Below are 15,164 nucleotides of genomic sequence, written 5' to 3' on the forward strand. Positions count from 1 at the left end.
TTAGAGAATTTTGTCTGTTAATATTGAATGTACTTACAATTACATTTGAACTTATATTTATCAACTTATTATTTGTTTTCCTGTTTTAATTAAACCATTTCTTTAACCTGTTTTATGTTACTATTTTTCTCCTCTGTCTTTAATGAATAAAGTATATTTTTGTTCCATTTTACTCTCTATTAAATTGTTAGTTATTTATTATTTTCTTATCTTTTAGTTGTTATCCTGGTTTACAGCACACTTTCTAATTTCTTGGAGTAAAATCAATTCTTTTATTACTCCCAAGACAATGTTAGTTCCTTAGACTACTTGAACTCCATTTACCTAACCAGCACCTTCATTTGATATTATTTTCATGCCTTGTACACATATTTCAAATCCCATGAGCCATGATTATTTTTTTTTTTACAGAATGTAATCTATTATATTTTTCCACCTACTTACCTCTGTGGCTTTTCATTTATTCCTGTATCTGTATTTCCATTTGGGATCATTGTGCTTTTGCCTGAAGACCTACCATTAGTACATTTTTAGTGCAAGTCTGTTTATGAACAGTCCTTTCAGGTTTTTTTGAAATATCTTCATTTCACCTCTCTTTGGGGAATATTTTTACTGGGTAAAGAATCCTATGTGGGCAATTATTTTCTTTCAGTTCTGGAAATTTTGAAAGCTACATAAAAATGTTAGCTAATTTAAGCACAAGGGAGCTTATTAAAGTGGTTTTTAGTGGCCCCAACTAGGATTCCAGATGACTACAGATTGCAAATCTCCAATTGGGTATCGCACTGGATAATAATAATGAATTTTAATTTTACTTTTATCATATACTAATTTATTATTCATACTTAAAATTGCTTCTGGGTTACATATTACATTTTTTACTAATTACTCCATCTATTCTTGATACAGAAACAAACAGCTTAAATTATTTTTTTATTTACAATATATTAAATATCTCAAAATGCAGGTCTCTCTCACCTCACCATTTTTTTTCCTCAAAATTTTACTGATGTATTCCCATCCATTTATTCTTCGGTAATCTTAAGAATTGTTCTATAATTAAATGTCATTAGGACTTTGATTTGAAAGCAACATATTTATAAATTAACTTATACCATATTTACAATATTGTCTTTACTCCATCATCATGATGGCTACTCAGTTATGAAAGTTACACGTGTCTGAGAAGATTTGTGTGTATGTGTATGGGTGCCTTATACAATGCATCTTACTTTTGTTCGTAAGTATAGAAGCATTTATTGACATTATAAATGGAATATTTTCCCACAATGCTGGCTAACTGGTTGTTACACAGGAAAGTCACCATGCAGAGTTCTCTAATTAATTGTATCATTTTCCCCTAATTCCTTTTGGCTTTCAAGGGAGACAATCATATAACAGAAAACAAGGATACTTTTCTCCTTTATTTCCTAATATTCATGCTTATTTTTACAGTGCTAGTTACAACTTAAAGGAAAATATTAAGTAAGAGCTCTGAAATATGGTATATCTATACAATGTAATATTATTCAGCCATAAAAAGTAATGAAGTACTGATACACACTAAGCATGGATGAGCCTTGAAAACATGCTAAGTGAAAGAAGCCAATCCCCAAAGACAAAATGTTATATGATTATATTTATATGAAAATTCCAGAATGGGGAAATCTAAAAGAAAGAAAATAGATTAATCGTTGCTTGGGGCTGGGGGTGGGGGAAGGATGTGGGGATTGGAGGTGATTGCTACAGAGCGCAGGATTTCTCTTTGAGGTGATTAAACTGTCTAAAATTGACTGTGGTATTGGTTATACATGCTAAAAACCATTGAATTATACACTTTAAATTAGTTAACATACACTTTAAGTTGTATGATATGTGAATTAGATCTCAATAAGATTTTTTTAAAGAAAAGAGTTGTGATAACTTGCATCTTTGTCTTGTTCCTTACTTTAAAAGAAAAATTTCCAAGCTCGCATTTCAGATTTATATGATTTGGGGAACAGGCTTTATAGAGCTGATCTAAAGCCTCATTCCCAACATTTTGTGCCTCGATATATGTAGCGAGGGAGCTGGAACACCCCATAGAGTGTTTCTCCAGGAGTTTTTGCCAGCTGACTTTTGGTAGTTCTATCAACGGAAAGCACTGGTGGGACGCTTCAAGCCTGGAGGATGGAGGAAGCAGCCCTCTTCCTGTCTCTGGCTTCCAATAGCATATCTGGCAGTAGGAGCAGCGAGCATAGCGTCAGCTTGCCGCAGTGGCAACAATAATGCAAAGTGGCAATAGCCACAGCCAACAGCAGCAATTGTGGGTGGAGAGGGCAGGCTTCTGGGTCCTGATAGCAGCTGACTCCAAAGAGCGGGGCCTCCGTGGCATGGTGCCCTGCTGGGAAACATTGTCCGTCAAGCCTGACAGTACTTGTCATTTACTATAGGGATTCTTTTTAGTTACCTTACCTTCCTTGCGTCCTTCCATTAGCTTGTAATCAATTCCCATATTAAACTTTTTCTGTTTTATGTATGTAGAGTGGTTTCTCTTTTCTTGAGTGAAACCTAACTGATGGAGCTAGTAAGGGAATCTTTTTCTATTCAAATTTTAACAGTAATTCTTAGCAGAATGGATGTTCAGTGATAGCAAATGCTTTATTTGAATCTGTTAAGGGGATCATATTGCTTTTCTCTATTGCTGATGTTCTGATGAAAATTATCATATTAAGAGATTTCCTAAGAATTAATCATTTTCACATCTTAGTTTAGGTGCCACCAAAGGCAGACCCAGGAGCAGGAATATTGATACAGGTTGTCTACTTGGCAGGTGAACCCAGGAAACTGGAGTGAGGAAGTGAGGAGAGGGAGACAGAGAAGGGGGAGAAAATTAAAGGGTGTGCCGATGAGCCAAGTGACTACTGCCAGCTGCCGGGGTTAATTCCTAGGGGGGGACCCTCAGAGGAAGTGTGCACAGTGTACCTTGGCACACTTCACTGAATCTTAATCCCAATGGCTGCGAGTTGTCTCTGGAATTTTGCTTTTCCTCTGCACCTCTGGGCTGTGCCTGTCTGTAGACTGAGCAAGTTCCCAAGGATTGGAGAAGCCTGAGGCAGAAGAGTGGAGAGATTAGCTGTGGTGGGAGCCAGAGGTGGGCCGATGGGGTGCAGGTGGGGCACCCAGGCCCCTGCAACACCTGTGTTACAGGATAAACCCACCTAGTCCAGCCTGCTTGGTTTTTCAAATCTGACACTTCTTTATCCAAGTTAGTGTTACATGTGCTCTTCTTTGAGTGCCAGAGTTCTTATAAAATGAATTGTGAAGCTCTGAAATATTTAAAAGTGTCTCTTTCATGTAAATTTTCAGGAACTGCTATAAAACTATTTGGATCCAGTGCTTTTCTGGAGGTTAAGTCTCTGATGACCTTTTACGTGTCAAGATGTCCCTTTGCTTTATTCAAATCAGCTATGGAAACGATGTGACTGATCAGTTTTATGTATGGGAACCAGCACACTCGGCCAAAGGACCAGAACTCGGCTTCTACAATTCATGTGGAAGGAAATCACAAAGCAAAATTTTCCATCAGGTTTTGCTGTAAATGGATATAGATGCAGATCATAGACATGGGTATGGATTTTTAAATGTGTTCATGTCTGTCCCGGAAAAGAATATTGAAAGAGTACCCAAAGATCGGGCCCACCAAAAGGCCACAGAATATTGCCAAATTTCTCAGTTGATAATAATGAATAAAAACAACTGAGTTCTTCACACTAGGTATTTCAGTTGCAGTACATTAGGGCATAAAATATTCTCTATATAATAAATACAGAAATATGTCTGAGGGAAGAGGCAGCAAATGCAAAAGTGGAGGGGTCCCTAGAGCATCAGCAAAACGTGTTTACACTTGGAGAAAGTTCATTTTTTGCTTGTCATAAAAAACAAATTAAGATTTTGCATGAGATGTTTTGATTTTCCCTTCAGTGCAAAACCATTTTTCCTTAAATAATTTACCTAATAGACATGAAGAACTGCTATCAAGTCTTTCTCCTCCAGTTATAGCAGTGAGAAAATTATTTTACATCAGCTGCTGACAACTAGTATCCCTCTCAGGGGCACATAATGAGAGAACTGTCAGGCACAATGAGTGTCCAGTATGGAAATACTTAATTAATGAGCTCTTGTCTTGCCTCTAGGTAATTCTCCACTGTCCTAAGGATATATAAAGAGCACCCTCTGTTCAGTCCAGGGAATTTTAAAAAATCACACACACACACAGTTGCTGCCGAAAGAATTTCAGTTTTCATCTTTTAAAATCCAAGGTACCTATAAATTCCATGGGCCTATTTTTTAACATGCTTAAGAATTTAAAGGAGCAGATTGCCATAGAATCTAGACTTCCTATCTTGTATCTTAGAGCTTATATTGAGAAAGAATATACAATATAAAGCTACTGTGAATCCATTTTCATATAACTTTGTGGAAGTCACTTTGTAATTTTGCAATTAAAATAGTACTTATATATATGAAATAATAGTAGTGCAAATATGTATAAGGTATATGTTCAGTGTATTCATAGACCCCTAGTAATATTTTTATGGTCCCCAGTTTGGGAAACATCCATACTCTGGGTTAGAAATGCAATGCCAGTTTGCTCTGGAATTTTGATTTTTTACATCAAGAGTAAAAGGCTTTGCTCTTTCCTGGAGAATCTTAGTCTCTGCTCAGGAATTTGCTTACTATCATTTTAAGAACAATGTGTAGAGCTTTACTCCTAGGAGCTTCTTTACCTATGATTTGCTCTACAAAGTGCTGTCTATAAAATGGCTGGGGCAGAGAGTGTGGGGGGAACCTGAGAAAGCTGAGGTGGGGAGATGTTCTCTCTCATGGAACATCTCAGTCACACAAGCCAATTAATTCCCTTTTTGTTTAAGCTAACAAATTTGGGTGGTTTCTGTCATTTGCAATTAAAAGGATCCTGCCTAATAAGAACAGGGGACAGGAGAACAAAACTCCAGGTAAGAACCTTATTTGGCTGAGTCTAGACTACACCACTTCTCCTGTACAGAGTGGAGGGGTATGATGTGCAAAGGGCTAAGGTTGGCAGCCCCCCACCTAAACAACACAGAGCAGGGGAGGAGTCTTCCACTCGCAGCGACGCATAGACCGCAGCGACGCATAGACCGCAGCATTAGCATTGGTTAAAATGCAGAATCTCAAGCCCACCCCACACCTACCTAATAAGAATCTGGATTTTTATCAAGATCCCCCGATGAATCACATGCACATTAACATTGGAGAAGCTGCTTTTCCTGGGAAAGGTGCAGTGGGGGATGACGTCCGTCCTTAGAGTAGAGGGAAGGGTAAAGACAATAGATGTTCACTCAAATGCAATTGTGACTTAAAGCACTTCCTTTTGGTTAGACTTTAGAGAAAATGAGAAATTAATCACTGTTCTGAGTAAATTTTAATGCTCATTTTAAAAAAACTTGTAGTTTTCCTTGCAATTTATATTTCCTTTATAGTTCCTATTCTCCTTTATCAATGGCTTCTAAGGATGAGGTTGTGGCAGGAACTCTTCTACACCAACAACAGCCTCACAAGCCTATATAACCAAGGCTGTCATGATATAACCAAAGCTCCCACAAATTTCCATAATTTAAAAATTAAATTAAAAATCAGGCTGTGCTCTATTACCTGGAAAATATTTGGGGTCAAAGTGGTTACCACAAAAAAAAGTTTGTTCTTATCACTTTAACTCAGAGCCCATAAAGTACAAAGAGCTGTTTATTCTAGGCAAGTTACTTACCTGCTCTGCCTCCCTTATGGGGTTGCTGGGAGGATTAAACGATTGATATGTAGGAACTGGTTAACAGTGCCTGGTGCAAAGCAAGTCATCAATGAATGCCAGCTATTATTGTCACAGTGTCCTCCACGTATAGGTCGGGAGGTAAGGAGTGACAGTAACTGTAGCCAATGGCGATGCCCCAAAGTGAAGAAGGTGTCAAGTCCTCCTCCTGCATCCCCAGCCAACACATCCAGCAAACACACACATTCTCCTCCATAATCCAGAGGAGTGAGTGTTAAAGCAAGGGAGACTAAGGAAAATGACAATTGTACACAATCACCAAGGTGTATGGTCTGAATTATCAGGACTACTTCTGCTGTGATCATAGCCAATTTATCCTTTGCCTTAATTTCTCCACCTGAAAAAAAATTAGCCAATTTATTAAATTGCTGCCCAGGTGAAAGGTGCTGTTTGTGTCAGAAAGTGTTACAGATTAACAACCTTCTTAACCATTTTAAATATTAGTAAATGCTCCAGCTCACAAAGTGCTACAGTTTTAGTATCCTGGAAAACACTGCAATTTGTTTCAACATCCCTAGCTCTTATTACTGGATGTTCATCAGTACCATTCACCGCGGGAGCCTGGAAAATGTGTGGACTGTGCAAGTGCGCCATCTGCTGGCCCTCGAGACTCCGACCGGGCCGCTGGGCAAGGACACGTCCAGTGCAGCTGATAAACGAGCAGACTGTTAGAGCAGAGACTAGCCAAAGCTGTCCCCACCACCTCACATCTTGGTGCTAAGTTACCACAGTGAACACATTTCTGTCTCAATGGAAAGTTATTTTTTTATGATTGCGTGTGTGATATTTAAATAGGTAAACTATTCTTTGTACTTATATTATAATCTAGGGAAAAAAGATAATTTATTGCATCTCAGAAATGGAACGACTGAAAGAAATCATCTATTCCAAATACCTCACTTTTTACATGATAAAAGTGAGGTTTTGAAAGCTACACAACTTTTCCAAGTTACTTGGCCAGAAATGTAGGACAGGATCCCAAGGCTCCAACCTAGACACTTAGTCCTGCTACCCTGGAGAAGGTGAAGGAGGGCAGAGATATGTGCCAAAACAAAGCAAACTTTCCAACCAGTTTCCTGGACCTTCTGCATGCATCTTACTAATATAGTCACTTCAAGGATCGTTTGCAAAAATCATAACTTGTCATCTTATATCCATGTAAGAACTTTCACCTTTGACCATAGCCAAAAGCAAAAGCCCTATTATGGTTTTACTGTACTTACCAAAGACAGAAAAAATAACAGGTAGGGGCAGGTTCTCTCATGATTGTTTTCACTTCTCAAAAAGACAAAAACTTGGCAGATTTAATCACAACATCTGTTATGCTATTCAATGGCAGATGCCAGGCTCTTAGTAGGCAGACATCAGAATGGAAGCAAGGGCCTTTCAGGCCAGAAAACCTAGATTCTTACTGCTCTGGCCAGAGAGAGGTCTCCTGTAGCTTACACAGGCCAATTACCAAAGAAACAAATGGTCTTAATCTAATACTGATTTATTTGCTTGGGTCACCTGCCACCCAGCCAGCCAGGAACACTCATTCAGTCTCGGGCACGGTCTGGAGAGATGCCAGTGCCATCCAATAGAGGGCAGTGGTGCACACACACTTGTAAGCACCCTGCTCTGCTGTCCCTATCAGAAGGGTGTGTACATTCTTGCAGCTCTTAGACTGTTCTGAGTGGAGCCAGCCATTTTTCAGATGCCAAAATCAATCTTAAAAATCAATGGTCTGATAAATATGAATCATTCATTCATTCTCATGTCCCCCAACTCAGGACTCCAGTTTCATGTTCTACCCCCTAAACCTCCCAAATCAAAGTTATTTTATTTACATCACAGAGACAAGCCTGGAATTCATCTGAAAACAAGGCTGACAATGTTCTTGCCACCTAGCAAAACAAAATGCACTAAATACAGTCCAAAAAGTCCCCAAGGGAAACAGCTTCAAGAATCTTGAAAATCATACCGATTTTTGTTTGTAACATGTGAAATTATTACAAGTATGTTCACCAAGAGGACTATTGATGGATGACTCACAATTTAGCTAAATTCAATGAACCACACACTGTGCCTATCCCAGTAGGGGACTCATGCATTTTTTATTTCAAGTAGCAAGTGTTTGCCAAAAACAGTGTTTAAAAAAAGTAATGAAAATTGTTCTGAAAGCGCTCATGAATACGGCAGGACTACCCACCGATAGCCTCATTTGTACTCTGGCCACTTACACGGGATTTGGTTGGTCTGCTCAGTCGCGCTCCACAGAGAATGCTCACCCCAGCCATGCTGGCAGGCTGAGGGCTCACCGGGCGTGGCTACTTCCCCCAGTACCACGTCTCAGGCAAGACTTGGCATATTTGGGGGTACCCCAAGAATGTGTGTGTTTGGGGGTACACATAGCTCTTGCTAAAACATATTGAAAATATATTTGATTCCTATCTGTCTTTTACTGAGTTTACTTTTTTTGGTTAAAAAAAAAAACCAACTAGTTCTCAGAAAACAGAACTGGGAGGATGACAGTTCACCCAGAGGAAATAATGCAAAGACTGCTGGGGAAGAACAGTGAATGGGATTCACTTCATTCTGGCTGTGAATGTGTTTGTATCTACAGACTGGGCTATTCCCAAAGCCCTCAGTGAAGGTCCCCCATACTCAACCTGCCTCTCTGACCATCCGAAGGAAAAGTTTGTAAGCCCCACTGACCTGCTGATTTTCTCTTCACCACCAAAACACTGAGTTCACTCATCACCTCATACTTGTAAAACTCAGAAAAACATTATTGCATATTTATTTGGCTACTTTAATAAAGATTCAAGGCTTTAGGGTATTTCAAGGGAAGGGACTTTAACCCATACAAATGCTTTTCAAATGATGTGAGGATGAGAGGAAACAAAGCTCCTAGCGCTGCTAGTATTCATTCCTAAAGATTATTACTCTTTTACATCACAAACACTGACCATTTTTCAGGTTACAAGTTGGCTTTTTAGTTCACTCATCATTTCAGGCAAATAATAATGAAATATGTACTATCCTTTTAAAGTCCCTAGTGACCTTCCTCCCCCTGCACTGTGGACCCCACTTCTTCCTATAACCAGGTTTTAAAAAAGAAGTACAGTAGGAACTCAGTAGGCTGACCCAATGCTTCACTTTCTGTGGTCACCCCATATAGGTTTTTTGATCTCTTGTTGCTTAGCAACGTCTATATGGATACAATTTCCATCTAGTGTTGAAATCAAGTATTTTTGGCCCTGTTAACATCAAGGTAAGCTGATCACTAGATGCCCTACACAGCATATGGTATTTGGGTGCTATGTTATCCTTAGAAGTAGGAAAAAAAGAGATGGAAGAGACTTTTTTCTTCTTAAATGTTTCTTCTCTGTTCTGCTAATCAATGGCTGCATAACAAACCACTCCAAAACTTAGGAGCTTAGGAAAATTACACTTGACCCTTGAACAACACAGTTGAAACTGTGCAAGTCCACTTACATGGAGATTTTTTTCAATAAATATATTGGAAAAAATTTTGGAGATTTGTATCAATTTGAAATATTTCATTTCTCTCTCTTTATTGTAATAATACAGTATACAATACATATCAAAGTATATGTTAATCAGCTGTTTATGTTGTCTGTAGGGCTTCTGGTCAACAGTAGGCTATTAGTAGTTACGTTTTTGGGGAGTCAAAAGTTATGTGTAGGTTTTCACCTGCACTCGGAGGCATTGTTTAAGGGTCGACTGTACTAATATTATCTTGTAGAGTTCTATGGTTTGACTAGGCTCAGCTGGATGGTTATGCCTTTTGGTCTTTAGTACAGTTGCAGTTAGATGGCAGTGGAGGCTGGAGTCTTCTGAAAGCCAGGCTGGGCTGAACATCCAAGATGGCTTCTTCTCTCATGTGCCCAGTGCCTGGGCTGGGATGGCTGGAGCAGCAGGCGGTTGGCCAGACAGCTCTCAGTCCACACAGTTAGCTTCGGCTTCACAACGCTGCCTACAGGGGTAGGGCTGGTAGGAGAGGCAGTGGGAGTGGTCCACTTTTGAGAAGGAATCTTTTCACTGACTGATTAGGATTGCTCGTGCATGGAAATAATAAAAGGCAGAATGACTTTTAGTTGGTTTTAATATAGTTTTGAAACTCTTTATAGACAGTGTAACCCCTTATTCTCTACACTCTGGGTGAACCACACCCACTGCCTTAGTACACCACTGCTGCATGACCTGGGTGTCTCTGGGGGAGTTGGACTTCCTGCCTAGGGACTGGTTTTCTCCAAAGCAAACATTTCAGGAACACAGGTGCAAACTATGAGCCTTCTTATCACTTAGCCTCAGAAGTCATGCAGTATCACATTCACTGGATTCTATGAGCCAAGAGCAAGTTGCAAGGCCACCACAAAGTCATGGGGAGAAGACTAAACAAGTGTGAGCCCTGAGGGGCAGACTTCATCTGTGGCTGTCTTCAGAGACGGCAAGCCACATTCTCCACTGGTGGTTCAGAACCACGCGATTATTTAATGAAAGCTGAAGGTAACTGGGTTTTAACTGAGGATCCTACTATAACTTTCAAGGACTTCACTGAAAGGGACTTTTTAAGTCAGGATTTTACCAAGCCTTGGGGATCTTCTGATGAATGGCTTTAATTATTTTTTGCTGAGGTTACAGAACGTCGAGTAAATAGTGCCAATCCATTTACTTCACATTAACCTTGGGCCAAAATTCTCCCAAATGTCTGTATCCATAACTCAAATCCATTTCTCACATGTACTCATCTGAACAATTGAGAACTTCCCAAAAAGGCCCAAAGAGGCATAGCACCCTATTATAACTTAAATTTTCTCACAGAGGTCTGAGGCCAGCTGTGAATAGAATCTCCAGGTTTCCTCTACACATAAATTATGACCAGCCTGAATGTCAAAATCCTTAAATATTTCTTCAAATAGCAATAACAAACCCTTTCAATGTGCCAGGTGCTGTCCTCTGGGCTTCATGTATATTAACTCTTCCAAGTTCACAACAACCCTATGAGGTAGTAGCCATTGTTACTCTCATTTACAGATAAGGGAACAGAAGCCCAAAGAAGTTAAGGAATTTGTCTCAGATACCAAAGCTAGCAATTAGGAGTAACACTGCAGTCTGATTGCAGAACCTAAGCTCTTAATAACCATGCTATTATGCTCAATAAATCACAGAGTAGGTATTGCTGGACAAGAAGGAAAATACATGAAATCATGTACCAAATTCTTAAGAAAAGTTTCTGCAGTCAATATTTAAATCAGCCATATATGTTAGACATGTTGATGGATAGGACAAATATGACTTGCTCTCCACATTCAAACAGATTAGTTCTTCTTAGAGAGATAAGACTAATACTTATATAGTAAATGAACAGTATCAGGTGGCACTATACATAAGTAAGTCCTAGTGCATGTGCTGATTTAAACCTAAGTGTTATAGGAATCCAGGTAGAGTCAGAGAAGATGTATCACTAGACAGAGCACTTTCTTGTTCAGTCAAATTACAAACTCATGTTTTCTTTTTACACGTGCATTGCTCTCTGTGACTTTCAGTCCCTCTGTAATTACATGATTAATACTAAAAATCAGACCCATGGCTTTATACAGCAGCCAGATTTCAATAGACCTCCTTCACAAAGAAGCCATTACTCTTCACAGTTAGGATGTCATGAAACAATAACAAGGATGAACTAATGTTTTAAAATGTTTAACAAGGGTTGACTTACTGTCTCAGAGAATGATTATCTTCAAGGGGGAAGACATCAACTGATTGGCCTGACTTGGCTTGGCTCTGGGAACGAAGCACCCTTGTGGCTGCCACATTCTAAACTCCAAATCCAGCTCTGACCCTGGGCTGGTCACTTAACTTGCAAAAAGAACAGAAAATAAAGGTAGATATCTTACAGGTGAATAATGACACTGAAAATCTATTATTCTATGGTACAAAAATGCCAGACACTGGATTTGGGCTAAAGCTATTCTTTGGGAGCACTGACCTACTCAAATGTATCTTCTTTAAAGAAAACTCAGAGTTAGGAAATGAGGGTGCTTTAAATTAGAAACCATACATATTTTACTAACAAGGCACAAACTAAAAAACCAGTATTAGGGGGGAAAGCTAGACATGTAATGTGGAACAACACTGCTTTGCTGTCTCTGTGGGGAAAATAAAGTATGACATCGTGATGAAATTCAGTTGATTTATTCCTATCACATCAAATAGGACTACTTGAAGAAAAAAATCATAAAGTGTCAGCAAATAATGATTCCTACTTCAGTGGTAAATGAATATCTGACACAATGACATTAAATTGCTCAAGACTAGACTCTGAGAGCATAATAAATTATTGCAGATATTAAACTTTGAGCCCAGAGCATATAAAAAAAATTTTTAGGAGGAGATTTAAAAGAATCAGTTATATTAATTGAGAAGTCCTTAAAAATGGATTCAGCAAATGCTGCTTACTATTTTCTAAGCACCTTATTAGCAAGGACATTTAGTGGTTAAATTCAAAATTCGACACCTTTTGATTTAACAACAGCTAGTATAAGAGCAGATATTTTAACATTATGTCTTTTGGTGACTTTTAGGAAAACATCCAGTGATTGAAAACTACACGCTGGCTTTCATTACCAAAAGAATTTAAAACAAGTTTATCTCAGATTTTTTAAAGCACTGAAAGTACCCTCACAAAGAAATCAGGATAAAGCTGTTGCAAAAACAGATAAAATATTAGGCTGATCACTTAACCTATTAAAACAATTAGGTAATTGCATCATTATAAGAAACATAATCATATGTTCTTGATGCTATTAATTGTGCCAACCCCATTAATTAACACTAGATGTTAAAAGGAAAACAATCTATTTACCTTTAAAGTTTACAGAAGAGCAAAAATCTTTTCATTTCAAATTCCTGATAAACACCAAACATTAAAAGTCAACAGAGGTCCAGTAGTCTCAGTGTTCTAGTTTTGGTTGAAAGTGAAAACTCCATTTAAATCCAATCACAGAAAAAAGAAGAGGAAATCTCTGGCTGAAGTTTATACTATTCTGCTTCAATTCTCTGGAACCTTGTTAGTTCAGCTTTCATAATTATAGGAAAGGTTCTCATCACCACGTCACAGAAAAATTATGTTCTGTTGCAGGCTAAGAATTGTCGTATTGTACTTCCCATACTTTTAAAAACTGCCTTCAAGATTTGTCTTCTGCCAGGAATCCAGGATTCTGCCCTTTCCCAAAGGACCGTGTGCCGGATAAGCACACTGAGGCCTTCTAGCTGGTACTCTGGAGACACCAGGTGTCTGGCTTCTGCTCTTGGAATCACCAAGCAACTCCCTCTGTGACTCTAGAAGTCCTTTTAAGGCTTGGCATGATTCTTTCATCTGTAAAGTAAGAATAAATTCATCCATCCTCTTGCTCAGAATTATGGTCAACCTCTGGGAAAAAAAAAGAGATCATAACTTCTTACCTAATTTGTGACTCTATAGCAAGATGTTAAGTTCTCTGAGAAAATTAAGGTAGTAGTTTACACAGTCTTTAACATACTACTAATAATAGTCCAACAACCTCTTTTTGGTTCCATTCAAAACTCTTTAGGAATTTACATTAACCTCAAACTGGAAACCACCCAGATATCTATCAACAGGAAAGTGGATAAACGGATTGTGGCAACCGTATAAAGAATGAACTAATAATACATAAAACAACATGGAAAAATCTCAGAAACATTAAGCTAAATAAAAAAGAAGCCAAACTCAAAAGAGTACATACTATATAATTCCATTTATATGAAAACCAAATACAGGTAAAACTAATCTATGGAGATAGAAATGAGATTATGATTGCAGAAGGGGGTAGGATAATTGACTGGAAAAGAGCACAAGGGAAATGGGGTGGATGGATGGAAATTTTCTGTCTTGCTTGGGTGATGGTTACACAGATTTATATAATTATCAAAACTCACCAGTGTGAACACTTAAATTCTGTGCATTTTATTGTATGTTACTTATACATCAATAATCTTGTCCAAACAACTCCTATAGGAGTTAAAACTTGCTGAGGACTCTTCCCCAGACCATAAGAATTGATTTAGAGTTAATAACAGTGTTTACCTCTGGGGAAAAGAAATGGGGACAAGGATTAGAGTTATTGGTCAAAGGGAATTATAGCTTTATCTGTAATATTTTTCATGAGTTTAGCACCCTGCTCTTCTCACTTAATATATCTGGGAGATCAATTTATATCAGTATATGGAGCTGCATCATTGCTTTTGAAGGTTATATAGTGTGTCACCCAGGGTACAATCAGGGAAGCAAAACCATTTAGAGTTATGGTATTAGAGATATATTATAGGAATTAGACCTCATAGAAGTGCAGGAGGAGCTGGGGAAGTAAAGGTCTGAAAGGGAGAGTGACATTTCAGAAAGGTCAGCAACCAGTCAATCTAAGAAGACAAGCATATCCTGCTGCTAAGGGGAAAAAGGGGAAACGTCTACGGGAAGCTGTTCCTCCTGAGGGTCTGCAGCCAAGCACCAGTGAGGAGGACATGGAGCAAAGGAGAATGAGGCCTTGCTGGAGGCCACCAGGACCCCTGCATCTGTCTGTCACCACATCTCAGTCCCATGACCCTAGGACAGTAATGGTGTGTTCACTTCCACCTGCTAAGGCCTCCATCAATTCTTCTTTCAGACAGTTCTAACTCAGAATCCTGTAGGGAAGGGGATTCTGAAAAAGTTCTGGCTTTACCCAGTTAACACAGTGCAAACTACCACTATAATATTTCCTTGTATGACTTACCATAATTCAATCAGTTCCCTGTTGATGAGCATTTGGACAACTGCTCTGTGCTGTTACAAGCCACACTGCACAGATGTCCTGGTCCGCGCCTGGTCACGCCAGCAGGAATGCATGTGTAGGAAACATCCTCAGGCAAGGACAGTCCAGACTGATCCAAATGTCCATTCCTGGTTATGTGGCCATCGAGGTGGGACACCAAAATTGGACCCCGCCTGGTAAGGAGCTGACCATTTGAGTCAGAGAATATGTGCCATGGCTTGTGACTCCACCAAACTGCATTGACTAGGCAAAGAAAAATAATCCCCAAAAGGAAGGTGGACACTTTCTATAGACCAGGGTTTCTCAGCCTTGGTGCTATTGATATTTGGGGCTGGATAATTCTTTGTTGCCACCTAGAAGTATCTTCTGGAGGAAAAAAACACCACCACCCCCTTGAGAACCACTGGAAAAACAGCAAGTTTCCACTGTAAAATATTTTTGTTGTGAAAGATAAAGCTTATTGGGCATGAAACGGA

Source organism: Manis pentadactyla, chromosome 11 (assembly GCF_030020395.1).
Source record: "Manis pentadactyla isolate mManPen7 chromosome 11, mManPen7.hap1, whole genome shotgun sequence".
NCBI classification, from domain to species: Eukaryota; Metazoa; Chordata; class Mammalia; order Pholidota; family Manidae; genus Manis; species Manis pentadactyla.